At 40.5% G+C, this 27,371-nt stretch overlaps 1 long non-coding RNA gene across 1 annotated transcript in view; it reads right to left on the bottom strand.

Annotated features, from left to right (window-relative positions):
• Positions 1-27,371, bottom strand: part of LOC146432101 (uncharacterized) — an 82,235-nt gene that overhangs the window by 36,989 nt on the left and 17,875 nt on the right. Inside the window, exons 3-4 of the long non-coding RNA XR_014854403.1 lie at positions 26,037-26,160; positions 15,262-15,403 (exon numbers count right to left, since the gene is read on the bottom strand). This is a non-coding gene — a long non-coding RNA (uncharacterized LOC146432101). The remainder of the gene's footprint in view (positions 1-15,261; positions 15,404-26,036; positions 26,161-27,371) is intronic.

The following is a 27,371-nucleotide window of genomic DNA, read 5'->3' as shown; positions in this document are numbered from 1 at the left end:
AACATTTCAAATATTTCTTTTAACGTAAAATTACAGCATAATATAGGAAAGGAATGCAGCAAGATACTTTATCACAATACTCGGGCAACTTTAACTCATCTCAAGTGTTATTATAAGAAATAGAATTTACTGGTATGGACTTATATTCAATAGCACTCCTTCCCTTTTTAATGAAATGTCATTATTCCAATACAAATCCTTTCATTCTGCAACCCGCTCCCCCCTTCATCTCACTATATTTCATTTCCTGCAGTTACGTGATATTATTGCCTTTTTTTTCCACAGCTATTGATTTAGGTGTATATGGTTATTACAATGCAAAATAAAACAGTTCCCCCATCCATTCTACCTTGTACCATTGAACATTAACTTAATTTGTTTCAAATCTGCATTTGATTTGGCAAGGAAACCATTTATCTTTATGAAGAAAGCCCTCATAAAGTAGGGACTTCAGGAGATCACTGCTTTAAAAATTTAATAGCCTTGTGTCTTATACACTAGAAAAATGAATTAAACCTTCAAATATTATATGTCTCAATGTAACCATTTTGCATTTCATACTATGTTTAATTCATTATATCCCAGGAAAAAAATTAGATAAAACCTCACTAGATTTAGGATGGTAGTTGGTTCTCAGTTTTGTTTTGGCTTGGGCTGGGTATTTCACATTCCAGGATTAAAAGTCTTTCAATACAGTATTAGCAGTTGGATGTAGCTGATGTTCTTGGGATGCAGTTGGTTGGTTTGTATCTCATTTTCTTGGTTTGTTTCTCATCACTGATAATAATTATAAAGTTCTGGAGCCACCAGCAATATTTTTAAGGATGATTTTTGTGGCACAAGCAAAGGACAAGCTTTCAGAGGCTAACGCAATCACAAATCAAAATATTTTATGTATTATCATTACAAACGGAATATTTGGACTGCAGTGAAGCATATGATGACTCTCACATGACTGGTGAATAAATAAGGTGGGAAGCAGAAATATCTATGACTGTAATGGAAAAGTTCTGGTTTAGAGAAACACTCACTGTATGATGAGGCTGTATGAGACACCAGCAACCATGGGAAAAAATCAATGTAGCTGAGTTGAGAACTGCTTTAGGTACTCAAGGCCCACATTTCCTGGAAAAAACTCGTATTTCACATTTTACATTAATACAGTCATTCTGGACATCTTTTAAATGGTGGTTTCCCTTTCTTCAGTTTGTTTATCTACTCTGACCAACAAGAGCTGTAAGACTTTCATGGATTCATTAACAATTCATTTCTCATCATCCTTGAACACACAAAAATCAACTGGAGTTGGAAACCCAACTACCTTTCAGGGCCTGGAATCATTGGCATCTCTGCAGTGCCAGAGGGAAGAGAAAGTTCCCCTTAACAGACAGATCTGCTGACCACCTACACTGAGAGCTCTGAGGCAAAACTGCAGACCTGAGACTCCAAACCTCTGCACTCCAGCATTCAGATTTGACCATATCTAGCACAGCTCCTCCCACACTCCATTTCTCTGTGCATTTGGAATTCACCCAGGACCATGAGCCTTGAACCCAGGAGTCTGGATGGCAGCAATCCTTCCGCTCCCTGTTTCTTTTCTCCCAACTCTTCTGCCCACTCATGCACCTCTTCTTGACTTCTTTGGTCAGAACAAACTTAGCCCCTCCCAAAAAAATAAAATGCAGTTTCTGAGGTTGATTCCTAGGAAGGTCAGATTCCCAAACTGGGAATTCCAAAGCTGACTGGAAGAGCAGACATGAGGCAGACTGTGAAAGTAGACAGCTCATATGGCTTGGTCTGGCTGAGTCGGGCAGAAAGTTTAAGCCAAAATTAGCAAACCAGAAACCAATCAACAAGCTCAAGTCAAGAACTAGAAGTCAGTAAAACTGTGAGTAAAGATTAGATCACTTATTCAGATGAAGAGCTATAAAGGTAAAAATAACCAATTCTAGGCAAATTGACCTTTGTAAACTGGGATGAAAGGCACAAACTTAGTATGGCAGACAATGTATAAATGTTATATTGTTGTGCTGCAGCAGTATTACCAATTAACCGGTTTTGTTAGGACTCTCAGTATTGAAAAAGTCACAGTCAAAGGGTACCTAAAATAAGGAAAGAGTTTTGAGCAGAGAGGCATCATGAAAGAACTGCTGAAAACTTATGCAGAATAAAAAGCATCTCAGAGGAGCCCTAAAAGAGGACAACCAAATGAAGAGAAAGGTACAATAAAACAGTCAGAAGCTGTGTAAGTAGGGAAAGCAGGAAGCTCGTAATGTTCAAATCAAAAATAAATTCCCCATCAGAACCACTTCCATCAGCCTGCAACTGTATTACAGAGCTATATTCTTTGGTACACCTAAGTTTTATTGATTTTATAACTATAAAGAAAACAGCAGACACTAGAAATACATTGCACAGGTCTCATTACAAATCTCCCTGCTTGTATCTTAGAACATTCTTAAGCTGCATTTAGCAAGCAACCTGGAGAGCACTGATATACTGTGTACACATATTAGAGACATGACTGTATTTGCCTATTTCTTCCCAGTAGGTAACAACAGGCTGTTTTCATTGGATGATCTCCAGAAATGAAATCAGAGCACAGCATTGTGATTACTCAGCTCATACAATGAATTCCCAGTTTCAGTAAGAATAAGTAACATTCTAATTTAGAGTTGATATTTGACACTGTGTACGAGGGGAGGGGTCTACTTTCCATTTTCTCCTTAGACAACAGTAAACTGCAAACCTCCCTGCTAAAATGCATGATCTTTGGAGAATGCTAATTGACCTACTAAAGTTGGCTTATTTTATTTGGTGAAATTTGCTTATCACAGGCCTCTAGGTGCTCTACATAAACAATATAAATGAAAATAATGAATAGACCAAATACCTAAGTGACAATGGGGACCACATCAATAGCTCTCTGCCCAACAGAATTGGGCTCAAAAGAAACTGTATTATAGCATCTGATCATTTCAGAAGAGGGAACGTTTCCCCCTTCTGAGGTTTGTTTTATTTCCGAGCACAGGGGGATTTGTTAGTTTGAGGCAGATCAGCTCTATCCGCCCCTGGCAGACTGCAGAGCACAGCACTTCTGTGGATATGAGCACATGCAGGAGGGATGCCATCCTGTGGGTGTGGAAAGTGGATGTTCAGGGAGGGCAGGCGATGCTGGGGAGCACAGAACACACTCCCAGCACTGCCAGGGTTGACTTCTCCAGGGCAGTGCCTGGTCTGAGACCACAAACTGAGCAAAGCTGGTTCAGCTCACAGGGAATCTGGTGGTTCCCTACAGGCCTGAGGACAGGCACAGCAGAAGCAGAGGTTATCTCTGATTTTATGCACTTTCCAGAGTAGAGAATTCCTCTCGAGATAACCTCAATTATTTTTTTGTTGTTGTTACTATTTCTGTGCATTCAGTCTAGGGAGATTTCTAAACAGGATGAAACAAGCACATCATCTTCTCATGGAAAGGCTCATCCAGCAGCAATATTCTCTCTAGGTCAGTTGAGTCAGAAAATAAACCACATATGGAGGAACACAGGCAGGATCTGAGAGCAAACCAGTCACCTGGTGTGAGTCACCATAACTGCTTGAGGGATATAAACTGTGAAACTGCAAATTTAATATTGAAGTAACCAGAGCAGACCTATGCTAGCTAGCTAACAAAACAGAGTTCAGCATTGCTTCATTCACGGGTGGCTCAGGGAGCTTCACTGCTCACTCTGACCTTGCCAGGTCCAGGCTGCTGGTGAGCTGCAGGCTCAGGTGGCTCTGCAGCTCCACTATCCCACAAGAGCAGCTCTGAAATACCAACTTCCCTCCCTGATGTGAGGGACAGAGGACAGACCATCCTCCCTTTTGGAAAGCAGGATCCCAGGCAGGAGCAAACACTGCCTGCCAAACACTGTGTCCCACTGACAGCACCCCAGTCAGGATATCAGACCATCAGCTGTGACGTCTCTGTCACTTCATTCACAATCCCCAGAACTGTGCAACTCAGCTGTCTTAAAACCTAAGTGTATCTGCTGATTCCCAGGCCAGTGAAAGCAAATCAAACAATAATACCCATTCTTTAAAGATTTCATACCACTTCAGAGCAGGTACATGGAGTCAGAGACATTCCTCCTCTTCATGGATTTAAGTTTGGATGGGAAGAAGCCTCATTCAATCTCCTGCTAATACAATATGAAACACTTTTCACAGCCGTAATTTCCTGTAGCATCTAAAATGTTTCCTGTTAATATTTTCCACGTTGTTGCTGTTTTTATGAAAAAAATTCCCCTAAATATTAACATTTTCAGATGGCAGCATGGAAAAAGCTAATATAATGCTTAGAGACACAGCATACAAATCCAGAAATAGATCTAAAGGCAGATTTCTCAGCACTCCCTAAATTCTGGCACAGAGAACAGACCAAAACTCCAGTCCAACCTTCTGCTTTTCCTCACCCAGTACTCAGATGTTGTAATTTGACCTCAATTCTAGCCAGAAGACAAACCTCATTTCTGCAGCGTAACACAGATCATGAACCTTTATTTTATCATTGTGTCCATACTAATTCCTCCATTCTCCCATTTCCATGGCAAATAATAATCTTACCTTCCTTTATAATGCTTGGAGGGGAAAGCTTAGCCTCTTTTGCTGGGAGGTAAATCATAAATACTAACTAGAGTTACTCTGTGCTCTTGCTGGTGAAAGATTTTAGCTCAATGGGAGGTTTGAGAGACAGGGAACAATAAACACAATAAAGCTACAGAGTTACAAAAAAATAAACAAAAAAAAAAGCCTTGGGTTTGAGTCCTATAGTGGCTGCCAGCTACCCTCGAAAATTCTATTTTAAAAGATTTAATGACTGCCAATTTTGTGAGCACCTAAAGCATGAGGGATGTCTACAAAGAGGACAAGGACCTTGCCCAGCATTCACTGAGAACTTTATTGCCCCAAGAAATCCAGAACATGCCTGACCCTTGCAGACAGCAGCAACAGACCCAGTGAACAACTTCCATTATTATTTTGCTGTTTCTTTGTCCATGCTGCCTGGAGGGCTGAGCCAGCTTTGCAGGAGCATTAGTTTGGCTCCTCTGCTTGCCCAGCCCAATTACTCAGCAAAAACCAGTGGCTGATGGCTCATCTGGTAAGGGGAACTCAGGGACTGCCAGCCTTGCCAGTGGAGCTGGGTCATTTATACCCATGGATATGTCTGTCTGTCTGTCTGTCTGTCTCACCACCTGGCACAGAGCTACAGGATTTATGCCATGGCTCCCCTCTAGCTAAGCAAGAAAAATATCAAATTGGACAAATTTGCAAGCTCGTGCCATTAGTTGCCAAGTTGGGTGTGCAGATTAACATTTGTTTATGTATTTACCTACTCTTGACTGAATTTTCAGTAATGATCTCTATAGCTGTGGATATAATTTGTGTAGTCATGGACCATGGATACTGGCAATCAAATGTCCTGTGAGTGCCCACAAATCTGGGAAAGATCTAACACAGGATCAAGGCATACCTTCTGGGAATGTACTTGTTCTGGCTAGGCACTCATTCCAGTGGAGAAAATAGTGAATTTGTTGAGATTCTTGGTAGCCACAGCAGCAAAAGGCAAGCAGAATACACTGAAGATATAAATGTACCTCTAGTTTCAGAAAATCCTGGAAATTGCCCTAGTTTGTGGATTATATGAACACTGAAATATTCTCATTCTTCCCAGAGAGTATTTGGGACACTGCTCAGTTAAATGTTATATGGCAGCTTCTGAATGACTTTTTTACATTTATCATTTGTGATAAGAAACTTTTCTTCACTGAAAAAATGCATGAGATTTCAGCTTTGTCATAAATCAGTCTGTAAAAATTCTAGCCAGGTTTCTGTTAAAAAGTGAAAAGAACACTCACCAGTGTGGTCACCTGGTGCCAGGAATGCCAGGTTGGCACAGCCCTGTTCCAACAGGAACGAGCTGTGACCCTCTGGGTCACTCTGAATTGCACTGTCCTACACACAGAGCTCAGTCCAATCAATGGGTTGGGATGTGGGATACAAATGAGCCTCAGAGTCCTTCCAAGTACCAGGGATTCTCTATTTGCCCACCTTTGTTCTGTGGGCAGCTGCAGGCATTTCTGCCAGGCTGACACAGAGCAGAGCACAGTGCCCACAGATATCTGCAGATTAGTTCTGTAGAGTGCCATCACTGGCTTTTTCAAATTTGTGATCACACACCCATACCTTGCCAATTGTATCTCTTCATATTTGGATTATTTAGATGCAAATCCTCAGCACATGGCAAATTCCCTCTCTCTCAGAATGCAATCGATTTTAAAAGCATGCAAGGGAAAGCCTGAGTGCTCAGAGTCTTTGCAAGTGTCCATGACATGAAAGACTTTAAGTGACTGTAAGCTATTTTCCTTGCTGTCAAGCTGCCAGATGATTTTCTTGCCATTAGCACATGCCTATACAGGCCAAACTAATGCTTGCCTTTTTGGACATATGTGAGGAAATAAATGTAATTACAAGCAAGATGTAATCACAATTGCTTTACTATTAAAGCTGCTGTATGCTCTCACGGTTTAGTTAACAATACATGGAGAAAAGTGGAATTGCTTGATGTTCTCAGAAAAAGGGAAAAGAGGGGGGAAAAGATAAATATGACCTCTTTCATTTATATCTGTGAAAACACAACATTTAAATGCAGAATTTGACTTTCCAAATATCACACCAAAAACCTTTTAACAAAAACAGCAGGGAGAGAAAGCTCTTTAAACCATGATATTCCATGAAGGATTATGAAAATAGAGGTCATTGCAAAAAAGAGAATTGCAAATACAACTTGAAAAGCTTCTCACATTTGTAAATACATCGAGGAGAATTTATTCCTCTCTGGTTTTGCTACCAAAGGATATTTACAGGTTCCCAGGGAAAAAGGAAGAAAAAAAAATGACATCAAATTTGATATACTCTGTGTGGTGCAACATGCTGATGTGTAGTAGTAACACTCAACTGAGCTTCAAAGGAAATGAGTTTTCTAGGCTGGAGTTACACATTACAGACCTGATCCTGACAACACACTGAGCATTTCCTGAGAGCTTTCGTGTGCCCTCAGCTCTCACTGAATTCAGAGACAGCTTTTGATTTCTTTTGGTGCTGGATTGTGATCAGGAGTAATGAGACAAAAACGTAGCTGCTTCAAAGGAAGGGCTGAAGCTCGTCTTCTTACTGAGTCCATCACACTGGGGTCCCTGTCCTTCATTAGGGCTCTGGGGTGATGAAATAATAACAATTAGGATCCTAACAACCAAGTGAATCTCGGTTTGTGTGTTCAGGCAGCCCCAGACTAGCTCAATGACATCTCTTACATACCCAGCACAAGAACAAAACGCATTTGGGACACATGCTAGGTGCTTTGGCACACTGCTGGCACACAAGTGGCTGAACACATTGCCAACCTTTGACTGACAGCTGTTATTAGCAGGTTTCAGTGCCCTGGATCAGTGAGGTCTGTTTTTCAGCAAACCCCAAGTACCAACAGCCTTAAAATTACACCTCTTTAACACACAGGCTATCCTATTTCCAAGCAACTAAGCCCACTGCCATGTGGGGAGGACGTGCAGGAGTCCCTTCAGACGTGAGCCATGGAGGTGCTAATTTGTGACAGACGCAGCCAGCAGGTCGTGTTCTCCTTCCACTGCTGATGAATGACTCCCACAAACTTCTGCAGTTCAGTTCAGGTGGTTATGTGCACTCTCAGATGACCAAGGCATAAAACTCCTGACTTGAACTAGATTATCTGAAATTTCAGATATTTCTAAACTTGCACCGTGAAAATAAACTGGAATGAAGTGACGTGTACCAGAACCAGCCTGCCCTCCCCAAACTTTTTGTGACTCCAAACACTGTAGAAGATCTCTCTGAAGTCTGTGACACAGTACAGCTGATAGTTATTAAAACCAGCCCAAAACCTGCTCATCTCTGCAAAAGGCCACATCCAGGTCTGTCTTTGCTGCTCCAGCTACACAGTTTGGCTTGAACTTGGCAGGTACTTTACAGCTTCAAGGTGAAACTGAGGACTGAAATCAACAGCAAAGCTCTCACAAGTTTTAGCAGAACTAGAATTTCACATTATGATTTCCTTCTGTACAAAAAAAATCACGGGGGGATGGAGCTCAACTTCTCACTGCCCAAATATCTGATACCAATAATACTTCTTTTACTCTGTCCAAAACTATATTTAAATTGCATTTCTGGCAGGTTTTGAGATGTGTGATATAGATCTCCTGCTATCACATCAGATGTAGTTTCCTTCAGAACTGTTGAACCAGATGTAAAATGTGAGAGATGTAAAAAGTAAAATAAAAACCCTGCTCAGAGTAAAGTGTTTCTGACATGTGGCTATTATATATGGGGTTTTAGATGTATATCTCTTCTCCAGCCATTTAAGAAGGTACACAGCACTGTAACTCTATTGGAGCTGATTAGTGCCAGCTACTTGTGATCAGTAGGAATTTAAAAACCAAGGGCTGCCAAACACTAACAATTTATAAACTGTATGCCAGCAATGTGCTGCAACCGAATATTCTGTAGTGCACTTAATTTCAAAGTAGAGCCATATTTAGAACACTGGGGGGCAGAGGGGGGGAAAGACAAGCTAATATATCACGTCAGTATTTGATTTTCAACACTTAGAACTAAACATGTTCTGTTTCTTACTGACAAAGAGAACCAGAGGGACAGAGTGAAAGGAATTCTTGCGAGGTTGTCAAGCAGTTGCACAGACAACAGGTATAGTTGTAAAGTAATTCTGCCCTTTTAGAGCATAAAATTGTCTCTTTCAAATCTCAGTCACAAATGTGTGCAGGTGAAGATTGGAGTTACCAATGAACAGCACTGAAGGAGCACTTTGGCAGCAAAGGTGAGTCAAAGCATGGGTGACACCAGGGAAGAAACAGCTGCACTGGCAGCACATTAGCATCCTGGTTTTATGCCACTCCCCACAGACCCAATGATCACTTGCATGACATTCAACACTATCTGAGGAGCAAAGGAATTTAACCAACTGTCTGCTCTTAAGAGAGAAGGGCAATGATTCTCCTGTCACTAGTTTTATCTCTTTGTGACCCTTTTTTAGTTCAAGGAAATCACTCCTGATTTATTGTACTGAAAGGAGTATTAGTCTGAGCCTATTTCATCTCAAGACCACAAGTCCTCCAAAAAGCAGGGCTTCCTGTCTCCCAGGGACTTGAATTTGTCCCTCCCTTGTGACTGTGTGGCTATTAACATCCCAAAGACACTATGCTGCATGGTGTCTTCAATTATATACTGCACCTTGGATCACCCTAAAAATTAACATAACTGTGTCCTGTGGCAAAACCAAGAGAAAAAGAAGTGGGGAGAAAAAGCTATAAAGCCAGTGCATCCGATCATCAGGAATCAAAAAAGCATTCTGAGAGAAAAAAACAGTGAGACAAACATTCATGCTAATCCCAGGAGAAAGGAGATGGTTTTGTCATCTGCAGCACCCTGACACCAGCTCAGCAATGCAGAGACGGACCTACTGACAAATGGGCAATGTAGTTGTTTCTGTCTAAAGCAAAGAAGGCTCCTTCTATCATTCTTGTCCATGAAAGATGCCCAAGAGAATTTTTTTCTTTTTTTCCTTTTTTTCTTTTTTTTTCTTCTTTTTTTTTTCTTTTTTTTCTTTTTTTTCTTTTTTTTTTTTACTTAGAACAAAAGACACCCACAGCTTAGAAATCCAAAAAGCCTTACCGAATGGGACTGAGTGAGTAGAGCTAAATAAAATTCACCCATAATCCTTGTAGTTAGTTTCTATCTAGCCAGCGTTTTCTGTAAGCACCTAAAATCCCTTAGGTAAACACAGTATTCTCAAATTCTGTGCTTAGCCAAATTCCTTCACTTTTAGCAGTTCAAGGAAGCTAAAATACAAAGAAAACTTTGACACCCCAACCCCCTGATGCAAGACAAGCGGCATAGAAACCAAGCAAGGAGCCTCAACACGACTGAAGAGCAAGGAATGTGATAATTGTCATCCTTGCTGACTTCTAGCTAGTGCTGCTTGGATATTTTAATATCATTGTAATTTGTAATTGTTCAAATGATGACATCCCAGTTAATGGAGCTATAAAAATTTACATGAGGCTCAAGGCTCAAAGGCATGCCTGTAGGATGGAGCATGGGGATTTGGGCAAGGGCAGTTAAAGTGGCCTCTTTGCTTCTCACAGGCATAAATTGGGCCATTGTGATAAAGCTCTGAGAATGCTCAGGGAATGATTTTTATAATGCCAACAGTCAGGAATCTTTCACACTGCCACTGGCAAGGCAACTTCAAACTCTCTCCATTGTATATGGCACAGAGAATCACAGAATATGCAGAGCTGGGAGGGAACCACAAGGATCAAGTCCAGTTCTGACCCTGCAGAGGACACTCCAACAATCCCACCCTGTGCCTAAGTGTTGTCCAAATATTTTTGAGCTCTGTCAGGCTTGGGACTGTGGCCACTGCCCCAGAAAATCTATTCCAGTACCCAACCACCCTAACAGGCAAACATCCTGACATTCCCACACTGCTAACATGGGAATCCCTGAAAACACACTTGGAGTTCTTCATCCCAGCACAGCCAACTGAGAGCCCAGCAGCACCCATGCTTCCAAACTCACAGCCAGGAGTGTTGCACATCCTTCAGGAAGCACACGTCATCCTTTGGGAGCAGGAAGAGTCCTGATGCACCCTGGTTTACCCAAAGGGCCTGAGCAGAAGTTGTGGAGTTAGATCCTTCTGATGACAAATGTAGAGGTTTCTCAATAGGTATTTTAATTTGGGATCCTGCACTGAATTACCACACCCTGCTCCTGCAAATGCAATCTGAGATATGGCAAATCTTTGGAAACATATGGAAATCCAGATGTTCTCTCATATAGCACTGGAAAAGATCAGTACAGACTCTGTTCAATAGATGCCAGTTATGATCTTACATATATTTTAAGAGAAATGCTGCAATTCTTAAAAAAAAAAAAGAGAAATTGATCTTAATGGTAAATGACATTTTAGTTCAGTCACAATTACAATCAACCAGACTTACTCTTCGCATTAGTAGCAGGATATGATCTTTAAGTTCATACAGGGTTAAGTTTGTCATCCTCAGAGAATTCTTAATGACCCTTGTTATCTAAACCCCAACTCAGAGTGGTGGCTGTGGATTATGTTTTCAATGCACATCCTCAGACATATTAGGACACGAAGTGAACCTGACAGGGAGAAGAATATTTCCTTTCTCCTCTGAAATGCCCCAGGAGGGTTTTCTGCAGGTGACCTCTTCAGACCTTGGCTCTACATTAGAGTTATTGTCCTGAGAGAAGATTCAGTTAAAACACACAATTCATTTCATATAGTGCTCTTGAGTTTATTCTTGGTGGCAGCTAACTTGTAAAATTTTATTATGGATTCTTCTTCTGTTTGCTTGATGGAAAACAATTATTCCATCATCAAGTCTAAATTATATACCTTGCTAGACTACACAATTTTCTCTCCATTACTATTTTCAGATAAAATGGTAATTTCTGCTTAAAAAGAAGTTCCAAAATATCCTTCCTAACACATTACCAATATATTAATTTAGATGTCGCACTTCTTAATGGCTTTGTTCAAGCAGGTCTTTATCCTTAAACAAGATTTATGACTTCTGATACAAGATGTTGATTAAAAGAATAATAGTAATAATAATAATAATGCTGATGATGAAACAGAGCTAGCTGTTGTAGGCAAATACACAAATGCTTGGTAAGAGCTCACCTATGCCTGAAACTGCCTGTGCTGTCACCCAGCAGAAAGACACAGTGCAGCAGAGTCCTACCCTGGGAATTGAAGCTACAGCACAGAAAAATATGCAACTCCTGCCCAAATAAACAGGCTATCTCTGGGAAGCAGCTGTGTCTCCAGAGCCCTGCTCAGCCCCAGCTCCTGTTGGAGCAGCAGTGTCCTGCTTTTCCAGCTCTGCTTTCCAGCCAGGCTGATTCCAGAGCCGCCCTGTCCAGCAGTGACTCAGGTAGCTCTGCTCTTCATTACCCAGGGCAGGTGCACCCCAGGCAGCCCAGAGGTTTGAGAAGGGCTTTGCTGCCACCTAGAACTGAGACTACTAACTCCCAGCTGAGAGGAGAAGCTCTAAGCCTGCTCAGGTGTGAGGTTCTCAGTCAGTGGAATATTCTCCACAGCAGGCCTGGCATTTATCTGGGGGGAAATGTCAATGACAGCAGAGCTAAGCCCATGCAATTTATTTACAAGCACGTTTTGAGGTGATTCTGGAGTGCAACTGACCTTGAAATGCATTGCTCTACGAGGACTTTGGCAGGGAGCTATTTTTACGCCACAATAAAATTTCCAGTGCTGTGACCCCACCCTGGTTTCGTGCCATGGCCTTCTGCCTGCTCAGAGTGACAACTTCCCAGTCGAGGCAGGAAGCTAAAGGCACCCTCTCTCTTGCCTAAGCCTGTGTGTTCTCCAACAGAAGTATAATGAACCTATTTGAAACCCCTTAAGGCTTCAGCAGGATTAGAGAAAAGAACCCACCCATCTACAAACTGCAGCAGGTGCACTCACTTGTAACTAATTTCTCAAAAATGGACAAGTTTTCATCAGATGGGCCTTTCTGGAAAAATAGAGCACTTCAGACATTATGTGTCCTCTCTCTTTGAGAAATACATGCATTGGAAGTCTGATATATATTCAAAACCAATGAAAAATTCTCACTGATTTCAGGAGTTTGTGCATGCAGGAGGTTGAGCCCAAAATATTTGTATCAATCCTTTTCTTTTAAATTCCCAGGCAGCAGTCACTTAAATTGAGTTCACCTCTTATCCCACAAATTCACTGTTCCTTAGTTACTGTTTCTAGTAGAACTTCCTCTTGCAAAACAATCTACTGAAGATTTCACAGATACTTTTAGAGCCATTATTCATGTATTTGTTATATATATCAAGTGAAAAACTCAGGCCACTAAAAATATTATGCAGCTTCTTCAGTGCACTGTGCAGTCAGATTGCTCTGATAAGATGGTAGATGCAACCTAGGAAATTAAAGTAAAGCCACTACTGTGGATTTGTATTTTGAATCTGGTTGAAAGCCCAACAAACATTTAAATCAGTTTTGTACAAAGCCCATTCCCAGGGATGAATCTTGTTTTGTAGCAGTTATCATGGTGGGGTCAAAGTCTGCTGAAAAAGCCCAGGTCTCCTAGAGGAAACTATTCAGAAGGTGCTTTTATTTGAGTCTTATTACAATGTCCTAGAAAACCATTCAGTGGGGCTTTTTCATGCTTGCATATACCCTTGAACATCAATTTGGAGGCATGCAGAATTATATGATTCCATGGAAATTAACATGGTAATGAATATTAACATGACAATTAATAATACACTTAAATGTGTGTCATGCAGTTGAGTGAGCCAAGAATGAACCAAATGTATTGTACCAACTAACCCCCCACAGTTACAAGACAGAAATGAACAGCATTTTGTAATTATGCACAGTGACATATTTTCTCATATCTACTGCCAAAAAAAATATCACTTTTTGGAATTAAAAGAGAGAGCAGCAAATAGAAACAGCTATGTCATCAGTAATTACAAACATGCTTTCAGCTCCAGCTTCTGATAACCATCCAAAGGCGTTCTTTTAATTGGTAAAACTGACAACTGTCCAAAAATAAAGGAGTCCTTAAGGGCCATGTTCACTCCTAACAGGTCAGATAAAGAAATCACAGTACCTAGAAAGTTTTACATCGAGATGGGAATTAGCAAATAAGCAGTACAACCGAAAAGTAAATGGTGCTGCTGCAAAAGGGGCTTTTCAGATATTACAAGACTCCATTAACTTTGCCCCATGGGGTCTGATCAAGTTGTCCATGAGAGATGGACAACAGATTGACTCACTCTATTTAAAATATAGCCACGTCTCACAGGAACACTAAGAGGATTGCTTAAGACAAGTCTTCTTAACACTGGCACTCTCTAGCATGTGATAAAACAAAGCTGATGAAATCCAAAACAACTTTAGAGCTGATAGCGAGTCACAGAACTTGGTTTCAGAGCTTTACAACTAAACGATGCTTTTGCAGGGCATTATTCCCAGACGCAGGTGAGATCTCAGTCCTAGATGCTCCTCAGTGGCAGTGGGAGAAGCTGATGATTCCCCACCCCACTCAGGTAAAGTGGCTCATGTGAATGAGCTCTATAAAACAATCCAAAGGCAGGCAGAGGGAAGCTCTGCCAGGTCTCTGCAGCCAAAAAGACGTTTCATCAGCGTGATCATGTTTGAACATTAATCCTTACTTAACAAGGATTATTGCTTGATAACATCACAGGCAAGCAGGAAAGTAAGGTCCCTCCTCTGAAGTTTCTTATCAAAAGAAATTTTGTCTTTCCAGTATCACACTATACCCTGTTAAACAACGAAGACAGAAGCCCATGGACTCTGCTTCTCATTGACTGAACATGAATTAGGACACTGAAAACATCTAATATTTGGTGTCTAGGGAATTCAGAATACCAAAATATCTGCAGGTCATAGATGGCATACAAGTTAATGAAGAATACCTTCAGTGACAACAGCCCTAGTGGTGGTCATTTCCAGCTGGAACTGACCAGGAGAGCTCTCACTAGGAAAAATGCCTTTTTATTCACCTGGCTGAACAAACATGTACCAAAGGCCTACATGAACTACAATTCTCTGTCCCCTCCCCATACAGGTCTATTCCATACATCCCATGCCAATATTAGGACCTTTCCTACTAAAGGTTGTGGGAGAAGTAAGTTCCAACTCCCCTTGAAATCAGCATTTCTCTCTATGATTAGCTGTCTCCTGTCTACTTGCAGTGTTTAAGTGACTGAAAATACTGTATTCAGAGAGTAATTAATACAACTTGTTGGGGCCCAAGGGTTGCCACAGACATATCTTTGTGTACATCATAAACCATGTCTAAATATGTATTTGGACAGTTGTTGAAAATGTTTAATTTTTCCCAAACACCACAGCTCTTTCCAAACAGCATAGCTTGATGGCATAATGCACATTTAAAGATTTTTTAATAGTCTGTTTTATTTATAGTTATTTACTCAATAGAGTACATCAAGCCTTCAAAACCTCTGTGGGCTATGTGTGAACTAAGTAGGCATTCACCACTGTTTTAAAAATGTGTCATTTGCAGTTGATCGAACACACTGTGATTGCACTTCAGAAAAAATAAGGCTTGACTATACCTGGGGGGAGTTACTGTGATACTTCTACATCCACAGGGGACAATTCTGCTTCCAGGATCCAGTGTGAATCCAAAACATGCCCTTCAACCAATGCTCTTAGGCTGTTTTTCTCTTGGTGAGTAGCAGGATAATTCAACTCTTTCTGAAATACATGGAAAGTTAGAGTGAAGGCAGAAGCTACTGTTAGTAAGATTTCCAATAACTGACATTAAAATAGGGTAGGAACAAACATTTAGCAATGTTTTGTTGTTTCTCCCTGGTTCAGCTGGTCTTTTTTATGTAAAACTTGGACTGAAATCTCCTGGCTCAAGTTTTACAACATGCTCAATTCAAACATGGGATTACAGGTTGGTAAAGAATCTGATGAGCAGCACACCACAGGTTCTTCAAGCCTGAATTATTTGAAGACGTGTTTCCCATTGAGCAGGTCAGTCACAAAAATGTGGTTTCTACTTCAGTGCTGTCACTACTCTCTTGATGATATCCTGGTCATCACTGAACAGAACATCTCAGTTTTCTCCTCCTGCAAAGTCCTTTGAAATTTTTTTTGATATATAAAGGTGCAAAGAGTTCTCTAACAACTAAAAATAGTTGTGATTGGTTTTGGTGTTGGTACTGTTGTCAAGCAAAGTTTCTTTACATGCTCAAGCTACTCTTCTGTCTTATGCAGAAACTACTCAAATAGTATCCCAGATACTATTGCATCACCAACAAAACTGGAAAATATTCAGAGCACTTAAGAGATTTGCAGAGACAGACTTAAGAGTGTAAAGTGCATCAAACGATTTACCACAGGCCTATCTATATATCACAGCTATCAAATTCAATTTTAAATGCAAGAAGGGAGAAAATGAGAGATATGAAATTCATATACTGTAATTAAATGGAAAACACATGCAAACTGTAGCAAAAAATAATAGAAACATGAATCGTGTATGTTGCATCTGTCTGTTATTATGGTAGGAGTGGCAAAGATTAGTAGAAATCGGGTTGCAAAATTATTTCTTATATAATATCACTTCCTGTGCCCACAGGGTAAATGTGATAAAGACATCTCAGCCTTAGGCGAGGGCAAAGGCAGAAAGCAGAGATCTTTCTGCTGGGAAAGAGGAGCACTCAGTTGCACAGGAGCCAAAGGAGGTGCCAACTTCTCATCCTTTGAAGGTACCAGCAACAAGCCTTGGAGTTGGCACACCTCTTGGAGAGATAGATAGCAGTGCCAGGGACCTGCTGCCTAGATATCCCAGTCAAGGAGAATCTGCTTCAGTGTCATCCAGCAAAAGGGAGAAAGGCTAAGAATGCTCCAAAAGGTTGATTTTGTGGACAGTGTTGTATAAATTCAGTGTTGCATCAATGTGAATTTTTACATATACCCTTAGACCCACTCCCAGGGAGAATATTCCCATGCTCAGCATTATTCACCAGCCTTGTGCCACCCCTTTTTAGGCATGAAATGTAAACCATCTCCACCAAAGCACAGACATGGGTGTCTCTCAGGGTCCTTCTCCACACTGGACTGACTTGGCAGCAGCCAGACACTGGTACAGGATGGTGATGGATTCTGCTTTTGCTCTAAGAGTGTGACCCTGAGCTCCTCCAGAAGCAGAACTCAACACATTGCCTAAGAACACAAGATAAAGCCCTGGCAAGCTTGAGCTGGCAATCTGGGTGGAGGATCTCCCCCCTCCACCCAAGCCTGACTCACTGCAGCTCCCTGCAGCTGAAATAGGAAGGGGCAAGACCTTTGATGGTGGTTGAAGCAAGTAGTCAGTGTGGTTGCCTTTTTGAAGGGCTGAAATAGGTGACAGCAGGGACATAGGAAATTTGCAGCACTGAAGTTCCACATTAGCTCTTCTGCCCAGAAGGAGCCAGGGTGGGCTGTACTAGATTTGACTGATGCTCTCTCTATAGCTCCACTGACATCCAAATATGCAAGGGAGAGGAAGCTAAACTGGTTTAAAACATCTCTGCTTCCTCCTGCTTCCAGGAGCTGCATCACTCAGGTACATCACTGCAATGGCACGTGCCCAGCCCTCACAGCCATGCTGCTTCAAGCCCTGCTGCATTAACAGAACCAACAAAAATGCTCCTGGGTTCTTTACACACTATGCTGGGTTTGGGAAAGGTGGATGGAAGAGGGTGTTTTTCTGCAAACAGGATTTTTCATGAGCAACATAGTCACTTTTTGCTATTACAAATGCAAGAGCAATAACAATACATACAGGCCTGAGCAATAATGGAGATTCTGGCAGATATTTTTCTCCTCTCATAAGCACACTGGGCCTAAGGCAAGGTTTTCTTGTATTTAATAAAGAAAATGGAAAGGTAGGGAGAAAAATAAAATTTTAAAAAACCCTGCATTGCCTCTCAAATTACACAACCTGCTAAATATTTAGGGCATTCTTTCCCACAAACATTTCAAATGGATGAGAAAGAGGTTTGTCTTCTTGACAGTTCACATCCTCTTGTGGGCCAGACTCATTCCTCTGGAAGCTCTGAAGTCAATGCTGCAGCAGCAGGCATGACAGATGAAGCTCACGATCCCCATTTCAGTGCTACCTGTCTACCATTCAGACAAATCAGAGCAGGATTAAGATGCAAGTGAAGACACTAAAGGTTGAGGAGAGAACTAAAACAGCATAAAAAGTCTAAAATCTGTGGCAAACCTGTGTGTAATTCCACTCTCATTTTCTTGGCTACAAAAAAAGAAAAGGGCTTGAATGATGTAATGGTAACATTAACGTTATTGTTCAGTACCTGCTTGAAGTGACACCTACTCTGGCTGTTTGGGGCTTTTTCCCCAGTTGTAGTGAACTGCCATCACATTCTCTCATTGCATGGTTGGTTATCCTTCTTGTAAAGAACAAAGTGAGATGTGTTTACTGTTGATTACCGATGGGTCAACCCGCAAACAGCTCTGCAAATCATCAGTTGCAAAACACTTCCAACTTCCTTCAAAACACCAGCAAAACTCCATTGGCTTTCTAAACTGGAAATAGGAAGCCTGATTTCAATAACAGGCCTCAAACAATCTGAATTTATTAGCAATTGAATTAGGAGTTCACCACAAGTCCAAACGAAAATCAGTAAGCACTCATTAGGTCAAGTAAAAATGAAAGTGAAGAAGAGAAGAAGCAATAGCTATAATCATCTGTCCAAAATTAACTTATCAGCTCTCAAGCAAATAACTGCTATGTTCAAAGCTTTTTCACGTTAGGCCACTTGTTCTTCATAATAATTAAAATAAAATGCTTTAATAAAAGAGTTTCATTTATATTCTGATAGTCAAGCTAGCACTTAACTCGATTTTGGGCTGTTGTCAATTAAGAACTGTTTATGGTCTCCAAAATACTTTCTTGGATGCTTCTGAGGTTCTGCACCAGAAAGAGGAGGGGAAAGCTGGCAAATCATAATAGAGATGTGAGAGCTGTGCTGGGAAACAAAAAGTAAACCCCCCCACAGAATCTGGATTCTGAACTCAACCAAAGCCAAGCTGCAATGAAATGTAAAACTTTGGCCAAATTCCTAAATTCTAATATCACCATTTTCATTTACAGTCCTTATTTTGCAGCACGTATTGATTTCACATTGGGCAAACCGCTGTTTTTCAGACAAATTTTCCACTTGCAAGGTTTTCCTCTGCCATTTCCCAGCCCTGTCTCCCACACTGAGCTCCCCACACCCTGCCCTGTGTGAGTCGGATCCCCAAAGCACAGAGCTGCCCTCTGACAGCCCCTGGCAGTGAGGATGAGCATGTCCCAAGCCACCCTGGGGTCACATCCCCCAGTTTTTTGGAGGCCACCTGGCTGCCTCACTCCATGCTGAGGCACAGAGGCACAACACACACCCTCTGATATCACCCTCCCCACTGCTTCCCAACAGGGAAACCATGAGCACATGACAAAGAGGAGCCACTGTTCTTCCTCACTTCAAAAGACAATAGCCTGGCACTAATCATCCTTCACACTTAGTAACAGACAGCTTTATAAACAGTAATTAAAGATGCCTTCTGGTGTACCTGCAAAGGAAACGTGGTTTTCGTTCTACACAAGGACCACATTTTCTTTAGTGACTTCTCATTAAAGGAGCCAACCTTAAGCACAAAAGGGTTAATTTTCAGGGGAACAAGCAGCTACAGGTCACATTTTATAACCTTTTAGCAGTGTCTCCTAACAGCAGGTAAAAGTTAAAATCTGAGCTTTTCAGCAGAAAGCCTCACTGTCTTTCATTTCAGAAACTTTCTGCATACTGCTTATCAGTAATTCTGAAAGAGGGGCAGGATTCATACAGCAAAGATTGTGAAATCTGCTAAATCATTCTTACATATACATATTAAAAAAAAATCCCTTGCTTATTCCCCTGACATTGCATTGAGTAAGCCTGCCAGGGACGAATTAAAGCAGCATTCTGAGATTCACTGTATTGACTGTTCACTGGCTTGTGCCTCTCTTTTTATTTTCAATCTTCAAACTGGCCAAGGCTTTTACCACTCACCATTTCCCCAGAAATTAAGCCCCTCTGAGCACTATGTGGAAGTGAAAACTGGTGACAGTTACAGCCCTGCCCACAGAAAACCCAGTGCAACCTGAGTGAGCCCAGAGACGCCAAGTCACTGCTCTGTCTAATTACAAACCCGAGGCAGATTAACCTTTGATGACTAAATTAATCTTCTAAATAAAATGAATATGCATCAGCCTGCAAATTAGGATTAAATGCTTAGCAGAATCTTTATGTGATCAAGCAGGTTTTGTGGTGCAGATGTTAACCATTAACATAAAGCAATAAAATCATTCTTTTTTTCTTATAATAACACCTAACAATTCCAAAGCCACCTTTCATCTGAGAATCTCAAAGGGTTTCATAAACATAATTAATTAACCCTCTCAGCATCCAAGAAAAGAGCAGAATAATATCCCCATCCAACAGCTGAAGAAACAGAGGCAGAGCAGCATCCTGGATCGTGTGCCTCGGATTGTGCGTAATGAGGATGTTGAAGGCTTTGAAGAGAAAGAAAAGAGCAGGTTTATGCTGCCCCCAGCCCTTCTCTCTCACAGATGGGCAGGTGGCTTCTCCATGAGGCTGAACTCCTGCCATGCACATGCATCCCTCTCCCAGAAATGTCCATGGAGGCTCTGGATGGCCTTTGAGGTTGGCATCACCTCCACCAGGCACTGGGGCACAGGAGAGATGGGCACTGCCATCTGCACCAGGACAGCTTTCCCTGGAAAAAACTATGGAACTTGGCTCACCAGGGACCAGATGAAAACAAACATTGCACTGCCTAAGCTGCTGCCTAATTCTGAAATAAATCATTCCAGCACAGCGGGCAAATCTTTTCTAGAGGCGAAAAAAAAAAAAGCTTCTTCTGGATTTTTTTTTTTGGGCACTGAGAACTCCAAGTCCCTTAAAGTATCTTTTCCTCACTCATGCTGACAATTTCATCACAAGGAGACTCCAGTGACAGCATTCCCACTTTTTTTTTGACTGCTGGTGCCTCTGCAATATGATTCCTATGTCTACATGGAGTAAAAAGCTTGCACCACTTCCACCTGCAATCTGACACTGACGTGGGAAGACATGTGCCCGTGGTTCCTCCAGGCTCTCCCAGAAAAGCAAATTATTTCAGAGAATCAAGGAAAACTGCTGAGGACTGATTTCTGTGCTCCTTCTTCCAATGAGATATTCATTTCCAAGTGGTTTACAATAAGGAATTTAGAAAATGTATACACCACGACTTTTCAGCCTTACTATCCCTGATTTTAATTTCATTATTTTCAAGCCTTATGCATTTCATTATTATCAAACTGTAAAATTAAGTTTTAATTTGATCTATTTAAGTCAAAAATAATGTGAGAGTATTGCTGACGTACAGACAGGCACGTGAGAATTCACATTCTTGATAATTCAATTTGTTGCCACATTTTGTTGTCTAATCACAGTAGCTTTTCCTTGGATATAAGTTTTCTTTTATGCAAACTCATCTGCTGGTGTAAAATGTGTGTTCCTGCAGATGTAATTTTATTTGTTTAAGAGGAAACTGGATAAGTTCCCAAGGTCTATTTAAATTTCCTGGCTATTAAAAGGAATTTAGAACTAAAAATTTACCATTATGTTAGAATATTGACATCACATATATAACTTTGACATATAAGCGACTTTCACAGTACTGGAAGTTAAACATTGAAAAGCATTTGTTGTTTTCATACAATGGCTGCTAAAATCCATGGAAAAATTCCAAGGACTTTAATAAGCTTTGAATTGGGCACATTATTACTATGAATGTAATTCTGGATACCTCTCATAACATCTAGGCCATGTGAGAAACTTAGGAAAAGCAATTAACATTCCTCCATCGACTTTTGTATTTACATTTGAAATTTACCATTTAAGACTTTAATTCTCCATAAAACTGCTTAAATATACATAACTTCAGTGTTATTTAAATGTTTTATGATCTTCCTGAAATGATCCGCTAATTAAAATCGCTTACTCAACTTAGTGTCTTAAATTTACCTACTTTTGTTTTATTTGGAAGGAATTGGATTTAATGTGCAGGTTTTGTTCTTTTCTTTTCCGAGACAATCTCAATTTGGAAGGAAAATTATGATTATATGGTAGGGAGGAGGACATCTTGAAGGCTGCAGACTTCAACTAGTGGTAATCATTAGCCACCATGTATGACATGATGTATATAATTAAGAAATAAATTTATTACAGAAACTTGGAATTATCAATTAAAAAGTAGTCAGTGAGGTCCCCCAAGGTCTGATATGATTACCTGCATTAGCTGGGCTGTCACTTCCAATGCTGGTTGGAGTCTCAAAGCCCTCAGAGGGGACTCCCTGTGTCAAGTTAAATAAGTGAGACAACCTTAGTGGAAAAATGCAATGATGCAAGCAGGTGCAAACTGAACTCTTCTAGAAGAGAATAGAGAGATCAGCTTCAGCCTGAATATTACTGGCAAGTTGCTCTTCCTTCCTCCTGTACTTCTGAATGGACTGGCAGGACCATTCCATCTGTGGCTGTACCCCAGCCTCCTCAATGGCTCAGGGAATGCTGAACCTTGGGGCATTGAAGGACACTCCAGCCTGTTAATTTTTTTGTTTGTTTTTTTTTTTTTACCTACTACCTCTGCAGACTTTGATTTTTCCTTTGAGATTCCTCAGGTTTAAAGCCAGAAGAGACAGTTAAATCATCTAGTCTGACCTTGTATACGTGCCAGACCACTAAACTACAGTCACTGACCTCCTTTTCTGCAAGCTCCCTGTCACCCCAGTGATCCAAAAACAGGTCTCAATTATGAGGCAGTGAATCAGTGTAAAATAATAAACAGCCTCTCCCACCTGCCTTTCTCTCCACAATCTCAGCTCCAGCAAAATTCTGTTGCTCACCCTGAAACAGAATGAAAAATTTGGCATCCTCTGATGAATTAGATCTTGTTTTTTGTGCAGAGTGTCTCACATCTCTATTGCTCTGGGCTCTAGTTTGGACTGAAAATAAAATTAATAGAAAGTGTCACCTCATCATATTTTTTACCTGATTGGTGTAGATGGATCTTAAATACTTTATATCCAGCTATGGAGACTGAGTACACCTATTTATGAATTCAGATACAAACCGAATAAAGTTAAAACACAAGCTGTTCATCCACAGCCTCAACATAAAACCCTAATTTTTAGAAGCACTATAAAACTTCTTCAAACCAATAAACATCAAGAAACATAACATACTGTTCACAACTCCAGTACCTGCCTATGCAGTCAAACTTTTGACATTTACCAGCAGCAGAGAAAAAGAAAATAACAGTCCAAAACTCATGATAGGGTTTTTCAGGATATGATTTGAAGACTGTCTGTTGGCTCTGAAATAAAGACTATTGGAGACACAAGGAGCCTGACAGACAGTGACTGTCTCCTCTTTTAAAACTGTGCTGACAGCATCAACTGCTGCTCACTTTGGTATCAGGGAGTGTCAGTAAGAGTGAAACACTTCTTACCTTAGCAAGTCATGCAAAATTTAGCACCTCTGTCTTCCCCTGGATTCGCCTCATGAGTGTTCCAAACGTGCACAACAAAACCACATGAAACTCAGATGATTTCAGATCACGTTACAAAGTCAAAACACAGAACAGATTCACAGAAACATTTGCTAAGGTTCACCAACCTGTTGAGTGAACCTGGGCTCCGTTCCAAGCAAATCTGGATTGATTAATGTTTTCTTTAAATCAACATCACCTGATGTTCTTTGCTACTGATGTGAATCTCAGCTTTTCCTTTTCTCTGCTGGGATTTTGGACTGGTGTAAGTACACAGCTGAAAACAGCACATGGAATGCACATTCATCTGTGTATAACTGGAGAACATGTATCACTGCTTCTGCAAGGAAATAAAATATTGCAAAACCTGCATCCCTCTAGCCTCATCAGTATTTTGCACTATTATAAGCTTTTGGGTGAGGGATTGGAGTAGGGATTTTTTCAAACTGTTCATGCATTTAAGAACACTGCAGTAAAGGAGATCTTTCTATATTCCAACCATGGGACGAAATCAAGATACACTCAGCTGTGCAAGGAATAAAATCTCTCTAATGGATCTCTTGAAATCAATGGAAATACTGATGGACTAATACACCATTACCCATTGTGAGTGAGAGCTACTGTAAATAAGCTTTGGAAACTATATTCCAGCTACAGCTGTGCTTGGTGGTTTGTAATACTCCAGCACTTGCTAAATATAAATAAATGAAATAAAGTGGGAGACGGTGATACTCTGATTTCTGCTCTGGCTGTACATTTGTTGGAAGTGTCTGAGGAATCAGAACACTACATAAATACCTTGCCATGCCTGTGGGATTCCATGCTAACTTATAATCCATCACTGAAGCAGGCAGCAGCTCTTGAAGACATGCTAAAGCACTTCTAGGTTGAATGTAATTCATTGTTACACTCTCCAGTTGTGTGTTTATTTCCCCTTGCAGGAAGAAGTGGCTACACGTGGAGCAGTTGTATGCTGGAAATTTCACTTAAAATTTGCATCATATTAAATAATTATTGACAAAAAGCTCTGTGTTTTATCACTCAATTTATCTTCTCCTTTCTATACAAATTCTTTGTCAACAACCTTTACATTCAGGAACTCTACCCTGAACACAGCATGCCTATACCTATGTCTTTATTTGAAAACTGACAAGTTTTCAGGATTGAGACAGCTAAAACTATTCAGACAAACAAGAAGAACCTGTCCACCTTGTTCTCACTACACATATGCAAGTGAGAATTTTGTGTATCAAAAAAATACCAGTTTTTCACCGTTGTGATATTTATTTTCTTCATTTCTGACTCCTAGTTTCAGAGAAGCAAAAAAATGAGGAAAATATTAAAGAACTGCCAAAGTTTCTGTTGGAATAGAATAGGAACAGGAATATTGTAAGACAGACTGTTCCCTCAGTTTCTTCTGGCCAATTTGTAGTCCCAGCAGATTTGCACAAACTTTGAACAAGCCTGGCAGTGCTGACATGAGCTGAGCCCTCTTGCCTTGTGAAACTCAACCGCTGCGACTTCATAGGCAGCTTTGGCCAAACACAGAGGAGAACAACCCGAAAGAAAAAGAGATTTAACACTGACTGCATTCTTAAGGAGAATTTTTGTCAGCAACTGAAAAAGCCCCCAGCATTTCATCAGGGAACTTTCCAGCAGCTTAATTTCTCACTGATGCATTTGTGTTGCTGGGGTTCATCCATCCCCACTGTCCTGGGCTCCTGCTTTTCCTTTTGCTGCCAACTTAGACATTGGTGTCCACTAATGATCTAAAAAAAGGAATCTTTAACATTCAGGCTGTAAATATGCCACTGAGTCCCGAGAGCCTAACATATGTCAAAGGCATGAAATGATGGCCATGAAAGGGAGCTCTACATCTGTGTTTGCTTAGCAGAAGAACTGCAGGGCTGACCTGTGGACTGATGTGGCTGTTTAATATGGTCTCTGCAAACCGTTCAATAACATCAGAACTGCTGGTTAATCCTCTTACCAGTACCATTGACATTATTTCATGTTCCACTAATTCCAAGCCATCTGTAGAAATACCTGCCTCTCTGGCAAGTCAATAGAGAGTGGCTGAATTTTTTAAATGGCTGCAGCTCTAATAATCTTCTGTGTATAATTTCAGAATAAGATTATTATTTTTATGGGACTATTTTCGCATAATGTTATAGCGTGAGTATCAACTCATTCTATTGTGCGAGTAAAGGTAATGAAAATGCACAGGAAGGACTGAATTTTGAAATGGAATATTCTGAACCAAATGTCCAAGTATATTTCGAGATTATATCTCCAAAGGTGTTCACATGCAAAAACCTAAATTATTTGGATTTTGGAAGAATAAAAAACTATATTTCAAATGGACAAAAAAAACCCCAAAAGTGGAATTAAAAACCTTTAGAGGTATTATATTTCTACTTTGCAACTTCTTGAGCAGTTTTTGCAATGTTTTCCCTTTCATTTAGATTTTCCATGTAGACTTTGTGACAATCAGACACAATCAGGTTTTTCACATGGTGTTTCCAATTCAGTGTTGAACATTACAAAAAACCACTCAAAACCATCCAAAAATTAAAGAAGAAAATGCCTGGTTTATAACAACAATCTCTCTTGATGATTTTTCCATGAATTTCCAGAATCCCAAAGAGTGCTAGACCGTGAAGGGGAAGGATGCAAGGGACTGAAAACTTTCTGACTTTGGAAGGAACTAATGTTTTTGAAGCTGTCCAATCATTCTTACCTCTCTTTGCAACCTTTAGGGAGTCACAATCCATCCAGGAGAATCAATTATTGAATGGAACAGTGAGAGCCTTGTGTCACCATTCCTGTCATGTCACTGTCTCCTGTCGGAGAGCACCGTGGGTCTGAAACCAAAGCAGACACAGCGTGTGAACCAACCACAAAAAAACAAAAGTATTTCAAAATCTGGGAGACTGCACTGTCCTGCTCTGAGCATTGCACACCACAGAAACTCACTCGAGGAAAGAATGTTTCTGTACACAACACACTCAGGCTCCCACTACCACTTAATCCCTCTTCCATCTCTGCCAAATTCCAGCTGCAGTCCGTGCTTGCCTCCAAAGAAGCAGAGCTAATAGCAAAATAAGTCATATCTATTGGCTCCTTCGCCAGCATTTCACAACAGATATCATCTGATTAGGTGCTAAGTGGGACTGTTTGCACTTTTGCTTATGGCACATATAATTATGTAATTCTGTATAATGCCCAAATGACTGTTGAAGTAGCAGCTGCACAAAACACAGGCATTGGTTGGACAGCACAGAAAATACAAATTTAAGTAAAACCAGCACAGTGAAAAATACACAAATGTATGCACGTATATATGTATTTATACACCTTCAGGACTGTCAAACGTGGAACAAGATCATGTCAGTGGAACCACTGACAAGCAGGACTCTGCCTCTGCTTGATGAAAGTTTCATCAGTGATGGTCCAGTAACATTTAACTTACTTTTCCTAATTTTTAGATGACATATGTCCTAATTTCATTTCACAGGAAAAGAACTTCCATGAGCTTTGATTAAAGGGATTACAAAGTACCAAGGTTAGTTTGAAGTGCTGTTATATTTTAAAATACATCCTTCTAAGCACACGGGTAAGGTGGTTGCAGTGGTTTGAGTCTGCCACAGAGGTGCTCCATAAAGGTCAAAAGGAGATCACTATTTGTTTAATTTAAATAAATCAATTTATTAAACAAGGAGCTGCTGAGATTATACAGTCAGAGGGTGGAGAGCAAAGAAAGATAATTATTTTTGTTTGCATAAATCATTTTCTTATTACTTGGGGATCAGGATGGTATTGTTTGGGTTCGAGAAAGGAGGGCAAAAGAAGATAACTGTATCAATTTGCTGATCAGGGTTACATGGGATTTTGCTGCTGGGGCTGGAGAAAGGAAAGAAGATCATTATTTTTATTTAAATAAATCAATTTGTTGTGATCAGGGATCACATGAGGTTGTGCCGTTTGCAAGGAAAGCATAGGAAATTCTCCTTTATGGATAGCTGTTTGCAGAACAAATGTTCAGGCACTATCCCATCAAAAGGAAAAAGGACAA

This window comes from Lichenostomus cassidix, chromosome 11 (genome assembly GCF_008360975.1).
Source record: "Lichenostomus cassidix isolate B80296 chromosome 11, HeHo_3.0, whole genome shotgun sequence".
NCBI lineage: Eukaryota > Metazoa > Chordata > Aves > Passeriformes > Meliphagidae > Lichenostomus > Lichenostomus cassidix.
This window is presented reverse-complemented; position numbering and strand designations above follow the sequence as displayed.